This window comes from Canis aureus, chromosome 26, assembly GCF_053574225.1.
Source record: "Canis aureus isolate CA01 chromosome 26, VMU_Caureus_v.1.0, whole genome shotgun sequence".
Lineage (NCBI taxonomy): Eukaryota > Metazoa > Chordata > Mammalia > Carnivora > Canidae > Canis > Canis aureus.
In genome coordinates, this window is record NC_135636.1 from 21,392,082 (window position 1) to 21,410,198 (window position 18,117).

An 18,117-nucleotide genomic window follows, 5' to 3' on the forward strand; every position below is an offset into this window, starting at 1 on the left:
TTTTTGCTCTGGGAGGAGGCATTCTTCTGCTGATGCAGAATTTTTAATTATTTATGGTGAATATTAGAGCATATCAGCTCCCAGGCAGGCTTCTTCTCTACAAAAATGTATTCTGTGGATGTAAACTCTGGGAAAACTCCATGTAGGCTAATTTTGGTTTTACACCTATGAATATTTTATTTCCCAATCATTCATAATGGTCCTTGAGGAGCCATTACTATTAAGTAAATACATACAGTCCCAAACCTCCTAAGATGTAATTGCCCATATTTTTGTACTGGGTAACAAATATATATATGTGTATATACATATGTGTGTGTGTGTGTGTGGTGGGCTACTTCTCATAAGTTTTATTAAAAGATTGCTCTCCATCTCTTTCTTACTCTCCTCTAGGTGCCTTTTCTCTCTTTTGTACTCACAAGGTTGAGGTAAGAGCACCAAAAGATATTATACTGCCATATAAACATGGTACTCTCTGAAACTATAAATTACCAATGGATGAACTATTCTCAACTCAATATTTTCGTCTTTTGGAAGGCATTTGATCCAATCAGGCATGAAAATAAGCATTGGAACACTTACCTAATTTGGTCCTTTCCCCCTAGGAGTATAATGGAGGCACACCTCATAGCTAACTTAAGAAAAGAGAAAGAACCTTTGCTGGAATATGACCCAAGAGGCAAAGTGGTACCCTACGTCCTGCAGACTAAAGCAGAAGCCTCAAGGTTCATTGAGCCTGAATCTTCTGGAACATGGGCCAGTTTCCAGCCCAGAGGTGGAAGAGGAAGCAAAAGGGCATCCAAAAGACTTCACTGAATCTATAGTCAAAGGAAATGTTGGAGATAGGTAAGAGCAGCATAGGAATTACCTCAAGGGAGATGGTTTAGTCACTGAAAAGTGAACCTGAATCCTTCAATTCCTGAATTCACCCAGGGACTGCATGAAATGGATAGACAACATTCTTCAAAATCTAGAGCAATGATTTATTTGCATAATAATTCAGTTTTATTATGATACTCTGGACATTTTTTTGAAAATAGGAATGTGGAGGGAGAAAAAAACCAGGAAGAGTATATAAGAAACAGAGTATCATACACACAAGTTCCTATTCTCTGCTCTCTGGGTAAGCCCACATTGGTATTCTTGGATGCTGCTACTTCTTGATTTGGGGGAAAGGAGGTAACAGAAGCCTCAGAGCAGGCATCAAAATGTCAAGTCAGTCAATGGTCCCAATCCTCCCCTTACCATACCCTTTTCCATTTATCCTTGTCCCTCCAGATAAAAGAGAGAAATCAAAAGAACTTGGGGAGATAAGGCACCATGCTCTGTCTTCTTGTTATTCCCCTCTAGAGTAAGCAACCAAATGTGCCAGCTTCCATCATCTACTTCTCTTTCCAGGATGATTAACATCCCACCATGTCAGATCTAAGAGTGAAGAGGTAACTTATACAAAATATACTGTTACAAGGTGCTAATGAATGGTGGGGGACTCCAAACCAATATTACTCCTGGAACCATTTCAGAATAACTTGTCCCTAAAGATTTCTGAGGGGTGGAAATCTATGAGTAGAATTTCAGCACAGTGCAGAGGTCCCCCAGAAACCCACTTCAGTTAAGAACCTTCTCAGGATCTCTCAGCTCACACATTACCTGAGAGCCATGGCCCACTCAGTGAACCAACTCTGCTTGGTGCACATAAAAGCAATAGCTCCCATGGTAACATTTTTGGAGTTGGGGACTGCTGCTGAAGTGGACATTTATGTGAACACTGCAGAGTGGATGATGGTTTGGAAGACCTTCCAGAACTCCTGGAAAGAGGGTACAAGTCTTTTTTATTTGTTTTAATCTCTGGTAACCCTGATAGCATTTGGCCCACCCTCCACTGAGGTAGGATCTGGAAGATGTCTTTTGACTGCCTCTGTCCTTCTCCTCTGTCCACAACTCACACTCTTTACCCTGTGCCTGTGGAATCAACCTTGCCTGAGTCTTTGGGTCTCACTCAACCTCTGTGAGGAGAGATACACAGAGTTCAGCATTAGGCCACATATTTCTTACTGGTCAGGCCCAATCTGGAATCTGACTTCCTGTGACTAGTCTTGTTTCTGATCCATCTCTGACCTTCCTGAGCCACCTCTACTATAGCCCAAGGTTACATAATGTGTGATAAGAATTTGAGACCTCATCCCAGTAAAGGATGTCTCTTTGTACTTTTGGGTGCTCGGCCACAAACCTCAGAGTCACCCTTAACTCCTCTTCCTCTCACATCCAACATTTGATCGGGATTTGGCAAATCCTGAAGACTCAGGCTTTAAAATATGTCCAGAATCTGGCTGCTTATTTCCAACTCTAACTCCTACTGCCACTGCTGCAAGTCACCATCTTCTCTCAGCTATTTAAATGAATGGCTTCCTCACTGGTCTCCCTGCTTCTCCCCTTGTCTCTTGATAATCCATCCTACATAGTGCAGCCACACAGAGCACACTACAATGTCTATTCAGCCCATGCTATTACTCTGTTCAAAGTGCTCCAATGTCTCCCATCTCATGCACAAAACCAGAATCCTTACACTGAATACCAGCCATTTAGGATTTGGCTCCCTTTACCTCTCTCACTTCTCCTGCCACACTCCCCTGCACACTGTGCTCCAGCCATGCTAGTTTATGTGCTGTTTCTAAAACATGCCAAGCATCCTTCTGCCGTAGGTCCCTTGCACTTGCTGTGTCTATATACAGAGCCAGAGATCCACACATCCCCTCCTTCCTTGAGAGCTTTGCTTCAATGCCACCTTCTCAGTGAGGGCTTCCCAAACCTTCTCCCTCCCCTGTTGCAGACATTCCCTTATTCTTCCTCCTGTATTATTGTTCTCCAAAGCACCTATCACCACTAGTAAAACAACATATGTATTTTACTTATTTGTTCGTTGCCTACCTCTTCTACTAGAGTGCAAGCTCCATGAGAGCAGGGGCTTATTTGCCTTTTTCATTCTATACTCTATTCCTTTTTTTTTTTTTAAGATTTTATTTATTTATTCATGAGAATACACAAAGAGGAGAGAGAGAGAGGCAGAGACACAGGCAGAGGGAGAAGCAGGCTCCATGCAGGAAGCCTGACATGGGACTTGATCCCCGACTGGTTTCTTTATAAGAGAAAGGAGAGGGAGGGACACCTGGGTGGCTCAGAGGTTGAGCATCTGCCTTCGGCCAGGGCATGACCCTGGAGTCCCTGGATCGAGTTCCACATCGGGCTCCCTGCATGGAGCCTGCTTCTCTCTCTGCCTATGTCTTTGCCTCTCTCTGTGTGTCTTTCATGAATAAATACATAAAATATTTTTTAAAAATTTGTTTTAATTTTAAAAAAATAAAAAGGAGAGGGAGATTTGGATACAGAGACAAAGGAGACCCAGGAAGAAGGCATGTGATGAGAGACACAGAGATTGAAGGAATGCCAAGGAATGCCAAGGACTGTTGTCAGCCACCGGAAAGTAGGAAGAGGCAAGGAAAAATTCTTCCCAATAGGATTCAGAGGGAGCATGGCCCTACTGACATCTTAACTTTGGATTTCTAGTTCCAGAACTGTGAGACAATAAATGTCTGCTGTTTTAAGCCCCCCAGGTTATGGTAATTTGTTACCATATTAGGAGCTAGGTTACCATATTGGGAAACTAATACAGAACTACATGAACGAAGAGAATAAGGTAGGGCTGTGCATAAGATTAAAGGAGAGGAAAAATAGGAACTATCGTCATTCACTTATTGAGGACCTTTATATGCCTCCTCCATTCCTATCATGTGCTTGCTGCATGGTCAGCATCATTTCTGTTCATCCTTTTTTTAAAAAAGATTTTATTTATTTATTTGAGAGAGCGGGGGAGCAAGGAAAGGGGCAGAGGCAGAGGGAGAAGCAGGCTCCCATCTGAGCAGGAAGCCAGCTGCAGGGCTCGATTCCAGGACCCTGGGATTATGACCTGAGCCAAAGGAAGATGCTTACTTAACTGAGCCACCCAGGCATCCTCATTTCTGTTCATCCTTAAAACAATCCTATGAGGTAGGGATCATTTTTGGTTCATTATCCTCATTTTGAAGATAAGAACATCAAAGTTCAGAGAAGTTAAGTGACTTACTCCAGGACACATAGCTATTAATAACCTAAAAAACAAACTTGTCTGGCTTTTAACTCTCATCTCCCTTCCCCTGTGACACTCTACCTCTTTGACGTTCTCTCTCAGGTGGGCAAGAGCCATCTCAACATCTCAAATGATAGAGTCAGTGATATTAAAATCCTCAATATTTATATCAAGGAAGCAGGGCAAGGATATTTTAGGATCCAAGTAGAGTTCAATACCTTTTGCACTGCAAAGATCACCTCGATTTGGTAGAAAGATTCAGATGTCATTAAAAAATAGAATTTTAGAATTTTAGAATGCCTCAGTGGCTCAGTGGTTGAGCATCAGCCTTGGGCTCAAGTGGTGATCCCCAGGTCCCGGGATCAAGTTCCGAGTTGGGCTCCCCACGCGGAGCCTGCTTCTCCCTCTGCCTGTGTCTCTGCCTCTCTCTGCATGTGTCTCTCATGAATAAATAAATAAAATCTTTTTAAAAAATAGAATTTTAAATACCCACAGACATACTAAGAAAAATGCTATAAAGCACTGAGATGCTTTATATGGAAGGAAACCACCATCACAATCAGAAGAGATCCATGATGGTTAGAATCTCTTACCCCTCCCCCCACACACACACACCTGCCTTTTATTTGGCATCCTAGCCTGAAGTTGAAATAATAGGATTGTGTTTGAATTTTTATACTGATAAGGATAATCAACCAATTATCTAATAAAAAGGAACATTCCTAACATAAGTGCAATAATTGAATGGTAGGGAATATAATGAGTCCTATACAACAAAGCACCCATGGTGGGGTGGACAAAGGGAAAGAGAGAATCTTAAGCAGGGCTCCATTCTCAGGGCAGAGTCTGATTTGGGGCTCAGTGTCACGACCCTGAGATCACTACCCAAGCCAAAATAAAGAGTAGGACACTTAACCAACTTAGGCACCAAATGCTCCTGCATTCTTCATTTTTAAAAATTATTATTATTTCTTCTAAATTGTGGTTGGTTAGAATCTTTTAATCTGTGATTTTAACTGTTAGGAGTCTGAATTTGGCCTAGCAACTGGAATTGGTTTCCATTAGGTATATCAAATAAAAGGCTATGCCTATATTTCACTGACTATATTCTAGCCTTTGAGAAAATACTATCCTCAATTTTGTTTTGAGGTGTGACTGCAAGTGCAGGGTGCACCTACCCCAAGCAGTCTAGGCCTCACCACAGCATTCAGTGCAGAGATCCCAACCTGGCCCACCATGGCCCTCAGTGGTGGTTTGGCTTCTACTGGTTGGTTGTTTTAAATATTTGAATTTGAATAGTTTTCATTGAGGTTTGCACTCTCCTGTTTGGCCACATTCAGTCTCTACCACTTTTGTAATCTTTACATTTCGCCCAATTCCCACCATTTGTCATGTATGTGGCCCTTGGAAACATTTGCCTCTACGATCCTTGGAAGGAATGCCTTGGACAATTTTTCCCACACTTGTAGAAATGCCTCCACTCTCTTAATTATGCTTCTGTTCCCCACGGGAGTCATAATAGTTCTTCACATCTCAGGATGAAATCCTTCAATCCGATTGCTTCCATCCTGAAGCCTAAAGTCAACCCAGAGAGAACTGGAGTTTTGCTAGTAGGGAGTGTGTCTCTCTAAAGCTTGAAAGGGCAGGTTTAGTGGGACCAGATAGAAAGGGACTTTGGGCAGTCTGAGGGCATAAGAGGTGGTATGCACTAAGGAGCTGCTGTGGAGTGTTTGCATGAGGGAATTCCTTCCCAGCATCTCTTATACAACTTTTTTAAGGTTCTATTTATTTATTCATGAAAGACACACACACACACAGAGAGAGAGAGAGAGAGAGAGAGAGAGAGAGGCAGAGACATAGGCAGAAGGAGAAGCACGCTCCCCGTGGGGAGCCTGATGCAGGACTCAATCCCAGAATCCCAGGATCATGATTTGAGCCGAAAGCAGATGCTCAACCACTGAGCCACCCAGGCATCCCTTCTTACAATTTATGTACTTTCTAGATATCAAATTCTGAAACAAATTGAGAAATTGGGAAAACAGGAGAAGGTATTACAATTCTCCTGTGAGAATTAAAGCTTAACCATAAGCAGAGAGATACTGTCTGAAGGGATCTATTGAGGGTATCCACTGAAAGAACAGGAAGCACTAGGCTTGGCATTGAAGATTCAGGTAAATATTTCTAGAGCATTTCAGAGTTGTCATGGTTTGATCTGCCTGCTTGTGTGTAGCTGTTACTGTGTTGTGTTCCTACATACGTGTGGTCCTACTGGCTGCTAACCTAGAGACACTTGCAAACAAAATAAATATGAATACCTTTATACTTTTATAGTGTTTGGATATTTGCTATAAGCTACAATGTTTTTGTGTATTTCTCATTTAGTAAAAATACTTTAAGAAATAGAGGCTGGCTGGCTCAGTCAGTAAAGCATGTGACTCTTAATCTCAAGGTCACGAGTTCTAGCCCTATGTTGGGCATAGAGCTTACTTAAACAATATATTTTTTAAAAAATCCATAGAGGTATGCCTGGGTGGCTCAGTTGGTTGAGTATCCAATTCTTGGTTTCAACTCAGATCTTGATCTCTGGGTCCTGGGATCAAGACTCCTCACCCCTATCAGGTTCTGTGCTCAACTTGGAGTCTTCACAAGATTCTCTCTCCCTCTCCCTCTCCCTCTCCCTCTGCCTCTTCCTCACTTGTGCACACACACACACACACACACACACACACACACACACACAATCTCTCTCTTTTAAATAAATCAATCTTTAAAAAACATAAATCCACAATAATAAATAAAGAATTCCTGATATTTTAATAACAAATCTCAATGATTAATATGTGTTTGAGAATGGATAAGGATTTAAAAGGGTGGTGGGAATTTGTTTTGAAATTTTGCCTAGGGCCAATCTTATTCCTGGAGGAAAAATAATGGTCTCTAGGAGGCACAGTTTTCTGCAGGGAAGCAAAGGTATTTGGTAGATGTCACAGGCTACAGAAGCCACAGGGATTTGCTCTTATTTGTCTTATCTGTCATGTTCTCAATTTCACCTAGAAACATCATTTCACTTTTGTCTTGGCTGACAAGTCAGCTTATATGCCTAAGGAGGCTTAAATGAACGTGGTAACTGAGATGCTGTTTGGTCCAGAAACTGAGGTCTTTTAACTACTCTGTGGCCCGAAACACTCAGTCAGATAGCAGGATCTGCAGTTTCCCTTATGCCAACTGCATGTGTTCCAGCCCAGATGAGTTCAGGTGGAACTAGATGTGATCAAACCATGTCAAGTCCTCAGCTTAATTGTTCTTTTGAGAAGAAATTATTCTGTATCACCCTATTAGATATAATGGTGCTTGAACCAGATGCCCTCTAGTCCTGGGAGACTGGCAACCAAAGAGAGGGCATGAATGAAATTCAGCAAGCACATCCTTCACTTCTCATTTCAATCCCACTCAAAATGGAAGCCTCTTTGGCTTCCACTAGCAGGAACCAGTTGTCCTTTGAAGCCAGGACAAAGCCAGCAAAGAGTTCATGCCTTTTACACTTGAAGGAATGTGATAGACCATGGTTGACCTCTGCCCCACTCACATTTTTTATGTGGCTGGGGGGGGGGAGAATTAAAATTCTCACTCTGATATAATAAATAGGCTCTGAGCTGCTAATTCGATATACAGGTAGATGTAGAAGTAAAAGATGCACATTATATAGATACAGATGTTGTATATGGTGAAGTCAGTGATGTTGATATAGATATTGTATATGCTGTGATGAGGCTGTCAATGACATAGATGTAAATGCAGATGTAGCTGATATTGACATAAATATAGATGTACATAGAGTAGATGCCAATATAGATGTAGATGTGATTGGCATAGCTGCAAACATGTAGATCAGAGTTTCTCAATGTCAGCACTATTGACATTTTGGGCTGAATAATACTTTATTTTCAGGGGCTGTCCTGTGCATTGTAGAATGGTTAGCAGCATCTCCGGCCTCTACTCACTAGATTCCAAGGGCATGCCTTTCCCCGCCCTGAGTTGTGACAATCAAAAATGTTTCTGGATGTTGCCAAATGTCTCCTGGGTACAAAGTTGCCCTACTTGGGAACTACCGATTTACACAGTGTAGATGGATGTAAATGTCAGGTAGACATTGATGTGAATGTGAGCATAGATGTAGACAATGCAGATGATAAACAAGAAAGCATAGTTGTAGGTAATATAGATACAAATGTAGATGTTGGTAAAGAATATCTAAATACAAATGGAGGAGATGATGTGGGTCGAGATGTAAATGCTATTTTTCTAAACATAGGTGTAGATAACATATGTGACGTGGCTTGTGTTGATGGTATAAAGGTAAGTTTTATGATCTGGGCAGAAAAATACTGGTGTTGATGATGTAGATGATATAGTTTAGGTATAACGAGAGTTCAGGTATAGGAGATAGATATCTAGATAGATCAATATAAAAAGAATTTTCCCAATGTGAATCTAAGTTTTTTGAAGATGGGGATCATATATATATATATTCATATCTCCCAGAGCAATTTGGAGGTACTCATTAATGATCTGTTGATTGTTTAATTAGTTCTACTCTCTAAGAGCCAATAGAGTTATCTCTTATATTCAAGTATGTTTTCAATTAAGAAAACATATTGTCTTCAGGAAAGTTTGTGGTTATTTAAAACTCCAAGTTATAAATAAACGTATGTGGATAGACATTTTTAAAAATTTTTTTTTATTTATTTATGATAGTCACAGAGAGAGAGAGAGAGAGAGAGAGAGAGAGAGAGAGGCAGAGACACAGGCAGAGGGAGAAGCAGGCTCCATGCACCGGGAGCCCGACGTGGGATTCGATCCCGGGTCTCCAGGATCGCGCCCTGGGCCAAAGGCAGGCGCTAAACCGCTGCGCCACCCAGGGATCCCTGGATAGACATTTAAATACTCAAAACATATCCTGCATATATTTCCCCAACATTTTGTTATGAAAAATTTCAAACATACGGAAGACTTGAAAAAAATGTACAAATAAGACCCACATATACCCACCACTTAGACTTTATCTTTAACTTACTCTACTATAAAACATTTACTTTACCTTTACTACAATATTATATACTTGTTTAACTCACATCTATGTACCTCTCCATCCGTTATTCCATCTTATTTGTTGATGCATTTCAGAGTAAGTCCTCCATGTGTTTTTCACTGATTCCCTGGGAAACTAAATTCCCCCACATACTACTTTTGACTTCCTATAACTATATACTATCATCTTGCCTAGGATGGTCATAGGACACCTGAGATGTTTTGCAGAATAAACCTTTGTAGATCATCATGACATTTGTTAAAAATTTGAAGCTGAAATTAAGCAAGGATAAGCCCAAAGTTTATTGAGGAGAGGCACTGAAAACACGCAGGCTGTGCGTTTCTCTCACTTCTCCTTTGGGAGAGTTTTCAAACCACAGGTAAGCAGCTCCTGTCAGGAATGGTTTTCAGTGTGGTGTTGCCTGAAGGCAGAGAAACTGCCCTGAGATCTATGAAGGTCCTTTTTGATAGAGCCATCTGATTCTGAGGTCTCTCATTTTTGACTAAAGACTGATACTCAGACTGAAGAAAGAAAAAAAAAATAAATGACAAAACCAGAAAGACATTAGACTTCAAGATAATAGATAGATTCATTAGTATAAGATCACATGACAAGCCTCAGATGGTTTCTCAACTCATTCAGTAAAGCTTTTTTTTTTTTTTTAAGACTTCACTTATTTATTTATTTGAGAGGGAGAGAGAGCACGAGCGGGGACGAGGGGCAAAGGGAGAGATAATCTCTCAAGCAGACTCCATGCTGAGCCTGCAGCTCCATGTGGGGCTCGACACAGGGCTTGATCCCACAACCCTGAGATCATGATCTGAGCTGAAAACAAGAGGCTGTCGCTTAACGGACTGAGCCAACCAGGCACCCTCTTCAGTAAATCTTGGTAGGATGTTCATATGCAAGACAACAACTGAGTAAATGTTTCTGCTTTCACTGAGGTCCTAGCCTTTCTCACAGACATGGCCAAATTGTCAACTCGCAGCTGGCTGATCCACCGTTTAAGCAAATGCTATTCATAGTCCTGAGGAACCTGATCTCGTCCCTAGAAATGAGCAATACTGTATTCTTCAGAATCACAGTTCTCTACATACCCCCAAACTCATTACGTTTAGTAAATTATAAATCTCTCCAAACATCAAAGCTGACAAGAACCTGCTGGAAGTACCTTGGCTATGGACTGCAGCATTTCCAAATATCCTATAAGACATTTACTAAATGGAAGGGAGTGTCAATCTGTCAAGTTTATTGAGTTTTTAGAGGGCTATGGTCAGTCTGAGCTGCCAACATGTTACCAGGCAGAGCTAAAGAGGACTAGATATGGAGCGACACTGTGACATGGGTGGAGAGCTACTGAATAGTAAATAGCGAATAGAAGTAGTGAATACCAATTAGAAATTTGGTCTGGGGGTGGCACAGATGGGTGGGGAACAGAAAGTCTGTCCACAAGTCTAGAGGATGAGAGAACACAGAGTAGCAGATGCTGTAGATGCCCAGCCTGGATCTCCTTGGGCCTCGACATTGCATGTATACCGTGACTTCCAACCACCAGCATCTGCCTGAGGGCTTTGTGTGGTGGCTGGGGTCCGCTCTGCCCATACACACTGCACACCAGACATGCTGCAGTATTAGTGCCTTCCCGGTTGCAGCCTTTGACAAAAGACTGATGGGAACTGGTACTCGCATTACCCTCGCTCTCTCACTTGTTGTGCAGGACAACTCTGAGGCTTATGTTCTGCCCCGACCCCCGAGTTCTGCAGTGGGGCTGAGTTCCAGTTTCCACAGTAGCAGCTTGCTTGATGATGCACCCCTACTGGCCTCCTTTTCTCACTCCATCTCACTCCCCCACTCAAATGAACTACTTGCACTTGAATTATGTGCCCCAGGGTCTGTTGCTGAGGGAACCTAAACTCAGCCTGTGCCTAAACACAGGCAGTGGACAAATGCTCTGAAGATCCCTCTGGCTCATTATTTTCCATCTTGTAATCCATGAAGGCAATCAGAAAGCAGAGAAGACAGGGCCTGCCAAACACTCTTACCTCAGCCCAGAAAACTCAAGGGCATCTTTTCCTAGTAACAAAGAAATTCTGTGCCTTTGGGAACAGCTGTCACAGTGTCAGCTCTGGCTTCATATTACTTAACCACGCACCACCACCTCCCATTTTGGAATTTGAGAGCCATCAGAAATACACCGAGGGAACAGAGGCTGTTGCCTCAACAAATCTCCTAGGTCTCGGTTCATCTCTGCCCCAGCCTGATACACAGCAGCAATGGAAGACTTTCAAGTGCAAGTCCAATCACTAATGGAACCCTTGGAGAAGAAGTTTTAATGGCCCTGGAAGCCATTGTGCTTACACGGAGCATCTGAGTAAAAGTCAAGTAGACAGATTGATCTTTGGTTTTTCTCCCCAGAGATTAGGCCAGGAAACAATCACTGAAACACTAAGACACAGAAGAAACTGTTACCTCTTCAATGAGATTAAAGCCTTTGTACACTTCTTGTTTAAAAGCTGTTTAGGGGCACCTGGGTGGCTCAGTTGGTTAAGTGGTGGACCTGTGGTTTCGGCTGAGGTCATGATCTCAGAGTCCTGGGACTGAGTCCTGTGCTGGGCTCCATGCTCAGCGGGGAGTCTGCTTGAGGACTCTGTCCCTCTTCCTTTGCCCATTCCCCTGCTCTCTCTTTCCCCCTGCTCTCTCTCTAAAATAAATAAATAAATCTTTAAAAAATTATAGTGCTTTTCTGTTGATGAAATTCATTTTGGGGGTAGGTAGGAAATAACTCTATATTTTGTTGAAATAAAATAACTACTGTTGTCTATGTCTCTATACAGTAACAGAAGTTCAAGTGGGGAGACGGGCAGGTCTTTTGCTGTTATGGGGAATGCTTAGCATCCTAATTCCTTTTCCTCTATGATGTGGGAAATGGTGAGAAGCAGGATTCACCTTTTACTATAGAAGGAAGCCAGACCAGATGGATCTTTCCCTGACCCCTGGCTGCTAGAGGACAGTCACATGATCTAGCCTCAGCAAATCAGACATCCCCACATAGGACTTAATTTAGACACAGGGATAGTTTAGAATTTAGTGCAGCAGTGGCACCTAGGCTCCTGGCCATTGCTGCAGTGGTGTTCAACAGCCAGAGTGCAGCAGGGCCAGAGTTAGGAACATTCCAACCAGACTATCCCTGCAGCATGACCTCAGCTGTGTTCCTGCTGTCCAGCCTCCTTCAGATCCTGCCTGTTTTCAAAACCTGATTATCCAGACTTCTGGTCAATTCTGTTTGCCACCCATTAGCCTTCTACTAAAAGCTAGAGTCCACTTCTGTTGTGTACAATTCAGAACTCTGGCACAGAAAGTGACATCCCCTAGTATACACCAGAATCACCCTGGAAGTCAGAGACCTGGGATCTTGTCCAGGGAGCATCTAGATAACTAGACAAAGGGGTCTTTATCTCCTTCCCCACAGAGGGCTTGACTACATAATTGCTAAGTTTCCCTTACTGTTCAAAGTCTATGATTCTACATGAAGTGCTGGTCAGTGAAGACCCAAAGCTACTTGGGTTTCTGCATCCTTAGTGATAGGGAAGGAGTGTCTGGAAAAAGATGTCATCGTGTGAAGCCCACAGATAGATCTGGTCTAAATCAAATAATCAGGGACACCTGGGTGGCTCAGGAGTTGAGCATCTGCCTTTGGCTCAGGGTGTGATCCTGGAGCCCGGGACTGAGTCCCACATCATGTTTCCTGCATGGAGCCTGCTTCTCCCTCTGCCTGTGTCTCTGCCTCTCTCTGTGTGTCTCTCATGAATAAATAAGTAAAATCTTTTAAAAAAAAATCAAAGAATGTCTCAAGCCACTTTATGTGTGCATAGGTCCCCAAAGGGGTGAATGTACATGATAAACACTGCCTTGGGCATGTTACAGCCAAGAACATCTATGGTTCATTTAATAGTGTCCACAAGTGCCTGCTATATGAGTGGTCCCATGGGAGACAAAGACAATCAGAGATCAGACGGTCAGAGTGACTGGCACTTTTATGTATGTGGTAATATAAATAATTTTGTAGCCATGAAAACAAGTCTGGAGAATGGGAAATGTGGTCGAAACATGCATAGGTCATGGATTTTTAGGGGAAGAGTAAAGGCCATTTGTCATGAAGCGCTTCCCATGGTCACACTATAACAGATGCAGGAAAAAACCTACTGGAATCACAATGAGTCAGGAAAACTTTTGCAGTTTAATGATAAATCAATTTATTTGGAGAGTAGTTCCAAATAGTTTTTACAGGAGAGGGAGGCTAGTGCAGATTGAAAGAGGTTTAAGAGCTACAAATGCAATGGTAGATCCTTGTTTAAATCCTAATTCAAACAAAACAACTGTAAGAAGTTGTTTTTGAGACAAATGGGGAAAAATTAAACATGGGCTAAGTATTAGATAACATTAAGGAATTACTGACAATTATCTTCAGGTATTAATGGTCAGGGTCATTTGCTTTGTTTTGTTCTGTTGAGTCCTTAATCCATCAGCGATAGATACTCAATTCACAGGTGAGGTAAAAGAATGCCTGATTTGCTTTAAAATACTCTGGCATAGCAATCCTCCAAGTGTGGTCTGTGGATCGATGCCAGGTTACAAATTGTGAGCTGTTGGTCTGTGCTAAGTGCAGGTATTGACAGTAAGTGTTTAGAAACTGCTCTGTCATGGCATCCAAGGAGGGATTAGTGTCCCACTGGCCAGGGTAGAGCCCAGTCTGGGTGTCGTCGAATTGCACAGTGAGCTGCCCGTCTCATGAGCGTGAGCTCTGTCCCGGAGTGGGCCGTGGCAAACTGGGCATGAAACAAAAAGGGCCTTCACCATTGATAACCTAAGAACACTCTAGCACACACACAGAGGGGGTGGGGGAGGTGGATAAAAAAGGGCAGGAAGCTGGCAGCTGCTGAAGGCAGGTGATGGACACATAGCACAGTTCTCTGTACGCTCGTGACAGTTTGAAAATCTACATCATTTGGTTTACTAAAAAGTTAAGAAGAAAATCTAGTCTGTCAAGGGAGATATTTTAAATACGTAGGTTTTCAATATACTTCATCTACTTATGTCTACACATAGAGCATATATGTAATATGTGTGTGTTTCAAATAAACCAGTGTAGAAATGACTGAATCACACATGGTGCACATAGGGATTATATGTGATGGTTCAGATAAAACTTTATTTTACAGAAGAAATTGTGGGTAAACAAACAGAAAGTAATTTCCTGGATCACGAGCTTGGTGAGCTTTTATTATATAATAAATTCCTATTATGTAATAAACTCCTTGAAGCCACGGCTCCTGTGAGATACCACTTCTATGTCTCCACAGGACCCAACGCTGGGTACTGCAGAGTAAATGGTGCCTAATAAATACTGGCTGATCGGCGAAACTCAGGAAATGAATTGCTCTGAACCGTAGTTTAATTCTCCATGCAGTAACACCACACCGCTCAATCAATTTCAAAATCAGTTTCCCGAATCCACCCTCGTGGAGGTTTGTCACAGAATGTCTGAGCCTGAGGGGGACTTGGAGCTTTGCTAATGGCCTCATTTTGCAGATGGAAACGAGGCCTGGAGGAGTTAGATGAGCCTCACTGGACATCCTGCTTGTTAATGGCAGCATTGTTGCCTCTGCCGCCTACAGTTGGACTCCTCCTTCTGCCATGAAGTTTCTCAGAAGGGACAAAGCCACCTACTTCCCCCTCCTCCTTACTCCTGGTTTAAAATTATATGGTTTCAGTTGCAGGAAGAGGAAAGAATTGTCAGGCTGGCTCTACCAGGAGACTGAACAGAAGATGGGACTACAGAACAAGCTCATGTCATAATCAGTATTTACCCAGGACTCGTCTGTGCCCACCCTGGCTAAGATAAGCTCCCTAGCTTTTGGGAACTTTCCATCTCTTTGGGGAAAGAAGATTTACACATGTTAATAGCTACAGGGAGGCCCTGAGATTACAGCATGAGTGATGGGGAGAGTCACGGGGGCTAGAGAAGGAATGGAATGGTTTGGAGGCCATGGAGCTTGGGCATAAGGTCTGACGACTGAGAAGAGGGAAGAACACTCAGGTTAGAATAGCATGGGCCTGGGTCTGTGCTTCACCTTGCAGTGTTAAGGATCTTGGGGACTTTCTGTGGGGGGTGGGATGGGATCCAGTACTGACTAGATTTAGGAAGACCAATATGGCAGCAATAGTGCGTGGGAATAGCTGGAAACAGGAACCTTGAGAGGGCCTTAAGGAGATAAAAGCTTGGAACAGGTGATAGCAGTAGGAAGAGAAAGAAGAAGCAGAAGTTAAGAATTTCAATTTTTAAGCAACCACACACACCCCTACCAAAAAACTTCAAAAACCAACACTGCCTACCAAGTGCTATTCTAAATACCATACAAATCCGAACTCATTTGAGCATCCTGAATTAGGTACAATTGCTATTTGTTTTACAGATGAGGAAACTGAGGCATAGTAAGTTCAAGTAACATGCCCAAGGACGCATGCTAATAAATGATTAAAGTCAAGATTCATATCCAGGCAGGGGGGCTCCTAGGTCTCAGCTCTTAATGACCACTACGGGCTATTGTGGACTGTTCAGAAGTAAAAGTCATGATGAGTCCAAATTTCTTCAAGCCTGGGTGACTTAGCAAATGTTAATGCCACTGATGGATGACATACATCAAATGGGGGTATTATTAGCCTGTGGGAAAGAGGATACACTTGACTTTTTATACATTTTGTTTAAGGTGACAAGGACACATCTGAGTAGAATGTCCCATGGAAAATTAGAACTACAGGACGAGCCTGGTAAAGACATGGTTGCCAATTTTTTTTTCAACCCTTGAAAAATGTGTCATTTTCCTCTGGCCTCTATGATTTTGAATGAGAAATTTGCTGTCATTTGAATTGGTACTTGTGTAGAACTAAGGCATGCATCATTTCCTCTGGTTGCTCTTAAGATTTTTTTTTTTCTGGGATCCCTGGGTGGCTCAGCGGTTTGGCGCCTGCCTTTGGCCCAGGGCATGATCCTGGAGTCCCAGAATTGAGTCCCGCATTGGGCTCCCTGTATGGAGCCTGCTTCTCTCTCTGCCTCTCTTTCTGTGTCTCTCATAAATAAATAAATAAAATCTTAAAAAAAAAAAAAAGTTTTTTTTTTTTCCTTAAGTTTCCAGAAGTTTAATTATGCTGTGTTTTGATGAGGATTTCTTTAAATTTATCCTAGTTCAGGTTCACATAGCTCTTGCAACTGTAGGTTTTGTCTTTCACCAAATGGAAGTTTTCAGTCATTATTTCCTTGAGTATTTGTTTAGCACCACAATCCTTCTCATCTCCTTCTGGGATTCTGATATCCATGTTAATATCTTTTGTTACTGTTCCACAGATTCCTTTTCTTCCCCCAGTCTCTTTTCTCTTGTTTGTTAGATCGAATAAATTTGATTGAACTGTTCTCAATTCAGTGATGCCATCTTTTGTCATCTGTACTCTACCATTGAGCCCATCCAATGAGTTTTTTTTTTTTTTTTAATTTTGGTTGCTGTGCTTTTCAGTTCTATAATTTCCACTTGGTTCTTTTTTGTAACTGCTATTTCTTTGATGAGGTTTTATATTTTTTCATATGTTTCAAGGGATTTCATAATTACTTGCTGAAACCATTTTATGGTAACTGCTTTAAAAATCTCTGCCAGATAGTTCCAACATCTGATTCATCTCACTATTGGTGTCAGTTGACTATCTTTTCTCACTCATGTTGTGATTTTCCAGGTTCTTGGTATGACAAGTTACTTTTTTTTTTTTTTCACTGTATCCTGGACATTTTGCAAATTATGTTAGGATACTCTTAATCTTATATAAATCTTCTATTTTAGTAGGCAGCCACTCTGTTTAAGTTTTGGGGTTGTTTTTTAAGGTTTCCTTTTGTAGTCTATAGTTTCAATGACAGTTTTTTGAGCCCTTGCAATGCTGTTCTGGTCTACTTTGTTCTGGTTTTGCGTAAGCTCCCACTGGATCCCTGCATGTGATGTGCCCACATGGATATCATCGGGCAGATGTAGGGGAATGCCCTAGGTCACCATTGGCCATTGCATGGGCTGGGAGACGCTGGGCCTGCTGGCACTGCTAGTGCAGATGTATGTATATCATGCATTTTTTATTCTAGCATTTTTATTATTTTATCTTTTTTACTTTTCATTTTTAATCCATCTCAAATTCATTTTGATATCAAGACTGAGGTGAAGAATTTAGCCTTTCTTACTCTTGTCCCCTAGTTGGGGAGCCAATTATTCTAAAACCATCTGCTAAAAATTCTACCTTCTTACAAATCTGAAATGTTACCTTCATCAAACTCTCAACTTATATGTGCATTTATATCTATGGGCTGAACTCTTTTTCTTTGGTCTACTTTTGTTGTTGCTCTAGTTACTGTAGAGTTAAAAATGTTTTCATATTCGACAAGGCTAGTCCCTTCTCTTTAATTTGCTGGCAATTCACATATGTTTTGCTTTCTAAAAGGATTTGCAACATGTCTGCAGGTAAAGACAGGCAAAGGAAGATGTAGCTTGACCTGATGGAAGTTTCTTGCAGTGTTCCAGGAGAGAGATGGTGGGATACTATAATGTAGGATAGATTATCTGATTGTCTTCCAAATTTCCATCATTTTCTGGTATAATGCCTGTATAATTTTTGACATATCTATATGTTGTCTGCACTATTACTTTTTTGCAAATTCAATTTACTTTTTTTTAAAAAGGGTATTTTTTTTTTAGAGAGAAAGTGCAAGTGGGGGTGGGGGGTGGTGGGGGAGAAGGTAAGGAAGAGAGAATCTCAAGCAGATTCTGCTGAGCCCAGAGCCCTACACAGGGCTTGATCTCCCAATCCCTGTGAAATG

General features: G+C 41.8%; 1 protein-coding gene across 1 annotated transcript in view; it reads left to right on the forward strand.

Annotated features, from left to right (window-relative positions):
- LOC144297990 (uncharacterized) overlaps window positions 1–9,043 on the forward strand; it is a 107,633-nt gene extending 98,590 nt beyond the window's left edge. Inside the window, exon 3 of the mRNA XM_077872283.1 lies at window positions 8,901–9,043. The gene's annotated coding sequence lies outside the window, so the exon portion shown is untranslated. The remainder of the gene's footprint in view (window positions 1–8,900) is intronic.
- Window positions 9,044–18,117: the final 9,074 nt, after the last annotated feature.